This window comes from Schistocerca americana, chromosome 5 (assembly GCF_021461395.2).
Source record: "Schistocerca americana isolate TAMUIC-IGC-003095 chromosome 5, iqSchAmer2.1, whole genome shotgun sequence".
Taxonomy (NCBI): domain Eukaryota; kingdom Metazoa; phylum Arthropoda; class Insecta; order Orthoptera; family Acrididae; genus Schistocerca; species Schistocerca americana.
In genome coordinates this window covers 532,805,207-532,811,631 of record NC_060123.1, presented here as the reverse complement: position 1 = coordinate 532,811,631, position 6,425 = coordinate 532,805,207, and positions in this window count along the sequence as shown.

Genomic DNA, 6,425 nt, shown 5'->3' with positions numbered 1-6,425 from the left:
CAAAAAAGGGGAAATGGCGTTTCTAGATGAATGTCTATGGAATGTACAGTTACCAGTTAAGCTATTTTCTGTGGTTAGCTAGCTAGATAATTGTGGGCCACTGTGCACAAACGGATAAAACCCAGTTTTTGATGTTTCCTGCATAAGTATGGTAACTTTGCACCTCTTTGATCTCGGTAACGGATAACGATATCGAAAATATTTTCTAAATTGCCCGAGATCATCATCTGAAGAACACATGGTAAAAATTTCGAGGATCTACCATGAATACGAACTATAGAAGTGGTCATGCCCACAAGTGATACTTTTCGTACCCGAAGATCATGATTTTTAGGAGTTTTCTCAGGAATTGCCCATGATGAAATGGTGCATTTATAAGCTGCCTAAGGTCCACACTAGACCGCATCTAATACAAAAGAACCAACCGAGTTGGTCAATTTACCAGGGCTGGAGGAAGTGTGTATGTTTAAATTTTGACCCTTTTCTGTAGGATGGCTGCACTATGCTCGTTCTCACCATAGCCATACAAATAATCGCTAGGTCAAGTGATGTCCAAAACATTTGACTCCTTATCTCCATGGTCAATAGAGCCCGAGGTTTGACCCCCTGAAAAACAGCATTTTCACGTGTGGCATTTTGGACATATTGGTACCGTACACTGTCGCGCATGGACCGATGGTTGCTACCAGTGAATTGTATGTTGGTCCTGGTCACAGATTTTATAACTTGTGCATCGCGCATCACTACGCTAGTTACAAATAGCTGAAGACTACATATCGATCGCTACACAAGCTTTTATCTATAGTCGGACACAATGTAAGAGGGATGAAAAGCAGGTAACACACTATCTGTCAAGCTGAAATTAAGTAAATATCGCTCTTAAATACTCCAGTAACACTCCACATTCATTATGCTGATAGAAGGAAAAAGTAAAACGACATCATAATAAATAATATCCTGCCGGCCGCGGTGGCAGAGCTGTTCTAGCCACTTCAGTCCGGAACCGCGTGACTGCTACGGTCGCAGGTTCGAATCCTGCCTCGAGCATGGATGTGTGTGATGTCCTTAGGTTAGTTAGGTTTAAGTAGTTCTAAGTTGTAGGGGACTGCTGACCTCCGATGTTAAGTCCCATAGTGCTCAGAGCCGTTTGAACCATCTGAAGTAATTAATGATCGCAACAATGAAAGAAAATGAAATTCTGATATCTCACGTTTTCTCGGCGAAATTGATTAATGTTGCTCTTCCGGTGTTTTATGCATAAAATGAAAACACCAACTTGGCTGAACCGGAGAGCACATCATTAAAATGAAAAAATGAAATTTTATCGTTATTGGTTTATAGGCTTTCGCGTATTCAGACGTCCGGGTGGCGACTACTCGGGAGGAGTTATTAGACAGAAATACAAAGCTGATCACGTTGGTGATTTGGGTCGTTAGAATGCTAAGGCAGTGTGGGAACTTGTAAAATCTGAATGGAGAAAGTCAGACGATGCAGATAGATGTTTTAGGAATCAGTGAAATACAACAGGAAGTGGAGGTCGTAAGATTATTCATACAAGGTCAAATAATGGTAGAGGAGGAAGGGCTGTCTATGGCAAATACGTTGACGGTGGAACTGACTGGATATCCAACAGGAATTGCAGTCATACAGGTACATGTACACTTTACAGATGTGTGTGAAAATAAAGTAGAAGTGTTTGATAACATTAATTAACTCAGAAATATATCAATGGGGACTTTAATTTGATCTCAATGAGAAGCTGGAATGCAGTAATCAGTGAAGGCAGGGAACAGAAAATAATGGCAGAATTCAATATTGACAGGTGAAGGTTAATAGAAATCTGTGATGGGCAAGAGTTAGTGGCTGCAGATAGACTTTTCGTGTACTCTTTGAGAAAGAAGTGTACGTGGAAGATGCCAAAGGGTCAAATAAGTTACATATTGAATATATTTTGGTAAAACATACTTTTTTATATCAAGTTAATGACAACAAAATTTATTCAGATGCTGACAGTGATAGTAACTACAATCTAATACTAACAAAATATGATTTCAAATTTAAGGTGTTAAAATGAAAGCTGCTGAAAGATTGGCATCTAAAGGAGTTGAAGAACCCAAAAACTCTAACCCCTTTAGATGGACATGTTGCCAAAGAAATAACTGCTCTTCAAGGAATTTCTGATGTGGACGATTGTTGATGGAATGGCCTTAAATTGTATGCGGTAAATGCCGCAGAAGAACTACTGAGAGTGAAAAAAAGCAAGAAAGAGGAAGCCACGGATGACAGATAAGAAACTGTAACTAGTGAAGAAATAATTAAAACCTGTTAATGTCATAAGAGACAAGCATCAACATATGCACTTAAAATCTAAATTATTCGGAAACTTAGATAAGCTGAAGAGGAATGTATAGAGTATGTCATGAGATACATACATATTTGAAACAAAATAACTTAGACACCACAAACTGGCCAATAAACAATCATGTTAGAGCGTTGGTTTCCCAAGCAATCCCATATCCCCGTTTCTAACAATTCTGGAGTTGTAATAAGTCTTAGGCATTTGAATGAAGATAGTCGTTCAGGTGATTTTTATAATACGAAGACCATAATAAGGTTCCATATGAAGCAGCCACAACTATACGTTATCTGTAAAATCAGAAGACAAGACTATCAATCCATCAATTTATTTAGCTGTAAGGGAGTTATAACTTCACGGAACTGCATGATTCTGGAATAACTTGATTTTTTTTAATGTTCACTGCACCAGAGAATTTGATGAAAGTTAATATTTTTCAAACAGACCGTTTACTACATTAATGTTTCACAACAATAGTTAGATTCATACTTCCATCCAACAGCAAGATTTTTTTTACCAGTAGTGCAAAAGTTTCGTATACACTGAAGTTCAGTGTTTTGATGCTGATGGAAAAGCAACGCACGACTCAAAATCAGTTCGCAATTCAGTTTCATTTTTCCAACATATTCTGTGTGAATTGACTAGCCTAGAATTTGACGAACTAGGAGCACTGGGATTACTTCACCTCTTAAAAATGTGTTTCCTTGCTGAAGTTTGCGTTTCATGTTTCAGAAAACTTAGGATGAGACATAAAAATTGTGATATCGCGAGGTCTATCCAGAAAGTAACAGCTATTCTGAATTAAAACATTAACAATGTGGAAAACCCTTAAGTTCTTTTTCTATATAATCACCATTCAAATCGACGCTCTTGTCATATTGTGGCACAAGTTTTATAATACCGTCTCTGTGGAAATCTGGCGCCTGCGATTGCAGCCACAGGTTTGTATCAGCGTGCATATCGGTGTCAGTATCAAAGCGTTATGTAGCGAGCCATTTCTTCATTTCTGGGAACAGATGGCAGTAGTTTGGCACCAAATGCGGGCAGTATGGTGGATGATCAAACGCCTCCCATCAAAAACCCCAGAGGAGCTCTCGGATACGATTGGCCGTGTGTGGACGTGCGTTTTCGTCAAAAAAATTAAAATTTTCTGCAAGTTTTGCCTGACGCTTGTTTTGTATCACCCGCTTTAACTTTTTCAATGTTTGACAATATCTCTCTGAGTTAATTGTTGTGCCACGTTCGAGGTAATCAACGGAATCATTCCCTTAGGATCCCAAAACACAGTAGCCGTGATCTTCCTTGCTGACAGCGTTTGAAAACACTTTCTCGGTTTTTTGAGAGAATTTGTGTGTCCCTAATCCATCAACTGCCTTTCTGTTTTATAGCTGACCTGGTTCACTCGGGTCTTTTCCATAGTTACGATACTGTCGGTAACATTGTTACCATTTTTCCAGTGATCTTCGAGGAACGTCCGTGCTGCAGTCAGTCTCTGTTTTTTGTGGTCTTTCGTTAGGATTTTGGGAACCTACGTAGTACAAAATTTGTTGTAACCAAGCTTCTCCTCCACAGTGTCATGCATCAAACTCGGAGGAATTTTGGGAGGAGATTGTGAAAGTTCCGTAATCGTGAAACGATGATTTTCACGAATTTTGTCGCTGATTTTCATCATCACTTCATCAGTCACAAGTCTAGGCCTACCACTGCCGACATTCATCGTGGACATCGGCGCGACCATTTATAAAATTAATGCACCATTGCCCCACTCAGCTTTCACTAATTATACCTTTCCTTACACATCGCAAAGCTCACGATAAAATCCAATTGATTTGCAGTTTCTTGCCATCAAAATCACAGAACGCTTTTCACAAGTGGGGGGAGTTCCTATTCCGGCGCACATTTCAGCACGTCACAGAAAGAAAACTAGCTGATACGTGGACCACACGGTACCACAGCTGATTGGATGCTGAGTACAGGGACGTTATGGCACCAAGATGGCGGCTGTTAGGCACAACTGCGATAGACCAAAACGTCTGATACTTTCTGAATAGCCCTTTTATTTAAGATACGTGGTCTCAGCATACAACTCGAAGCAGCACACGAGTATAGGACTATCGCCGTATGGGGTAGTACATGGCCGTAAAATGCCGTCGCCATTCGACATGTCGAGAACCAAGAAGGGGGTGTCAGAAAAATCGGATGATGAATTTTCAACGTAGGAAGAGAAATATGGGGTGAATATGGTGAACGCACTGGCACTGGAAAAGACAGAGGATGCAGTGAGACGTACAGCAAGAAAGCCGCAGAACAACGGCCAATGCTCGACTTGATACACCCCAAAGGGGAAGACGAAGAAATTTTTTACGAGGTGTCGTGGCCTTTATCTAGTTGTGTAAACTACATCATCAGTGAACATCAAGTTTCAGCTGTCGACGAGAACGAAAATTGCGCAAATGAAATCTTTTCGAGGGAGTCCGGAGGTTATTCCAGCAATTGGAGGGCCGGATTAGAAAGAGAAATTGGAAAAAAAAGATGCGGAGGAGCGATCGAGAGGTTGTAGGCGAAGCAATCTGTATGAGTTAAGACCAAGGAGATAAGAATAACATTTTCTTCATGTTAGATACAGGTGTAGCGTAAAATTTAGTATGGGCGAACTGAAGTGCTGCTTGACAGCTTAGGGGAAGGAAAGCGGAATAGGTATCCTCTTCCTCAGGTGAGAAACGCCGGAAGACAAGATAATGCGGTTCGCTATTGGGCAAATGGTGGACATCAGAGCGAAAGCAGAACCCGCAAAGGTGAGTGCTGTTCGCGAAGCAAGAAGATGTGGCGATCACCCGTCATCGCTGTAAGATACAGATGGTACTTAACGCATGGGAGACATGGAATAAAGTATGATGACTAGAAGAAGCCTTCGATAATTTTCGGCAGGGACAAAGAATCACGGAGTGCTTAAACGAAGTATGGAACGTATGATCACTTGAGGAATGAGATGACGCGGCTGCTGGGGATTGTACCGTATACGAGAAGGAGGAGATGTCTGATTGATGCGGGAGGCCGACTTCTAAAAACTGTTTGGGACAGCGGACGAGGAGGGCGTCAGGGGGGCGGACGACACACTGGAGTGATGAAACAACGGGGGAAAGGAAACAAGGCAGCAAGTGAGTGGGACGCCACGCAAATCGCAAATTTGGAGAAAGATGTGTTGTACAATACTCGTTTACTTCGCCAACTGACTGGGGAAGTGGTGAGCTACGCAAAGACTCAAGAAGGATCAAGGGACTGGAAGATTAAGATGTTGCAAACTGAAGTAGAAACATCGGACAAGGAAGTACTGATAATAAAGTGGTTACAGTGCTTGGAAAATAGTGTGGGCAAGAACAAAGAGTAGTAGCAGAGTTCGTGAAGTTATGCAGTAAACTGCGTGAAGCCAGCAACAAGTAAACTTGTTGTCACCGGAACAGTACCTGGAGGAGCTACGGAAAGTGAAAACATAGCTACCATCGGAGGTAGGGTTGGTCTTGCAACCAATCATAAAACTTTATCCTGTTATTTTAATCTAGCCACAGTAGAAAGAAGGAAGGAAGGACTGATGGAGCAAAGGTGTACGTTTCAGTTTCCTCTTCAGTATCAGGGAAGCAGGCATGGTACCAATGTTATGTAGTCCACGCATATCCTGTTAAGTGGGGCATGTTGAAGAGATTTATCAGAGCAAAGGTGGTACATCGGCTGCTGTTGTTTGCGGAAGACAAGAGCAGACTTGTGGAAAAAGTGGCGTGCGGAACTGTTACAGGGGTGAGATTACGGTTTGTCCAAACAGGGTTGGGAGAGAGGGTCATAAATTGCCGTGAAATTAGTGCTGTGTCAGAAAACGGAGAAGGGTTACAAGAAGGAGGAGGTTAGGCATGAGTTGTACTTCTAGCAGCCGGCCGCAGTGGCCGAGCGGTTCTAGGCGCTTCAGTCTGGAACCGCGCGACCGCTACGGTCTCAGGTTCGAATCCTGCCTCGGGCATGGGTGTGTGTGTGATGTCCTTCGGTTAGTTAGGTTCAAGTAGTTCTAAGTTCTAGGGGA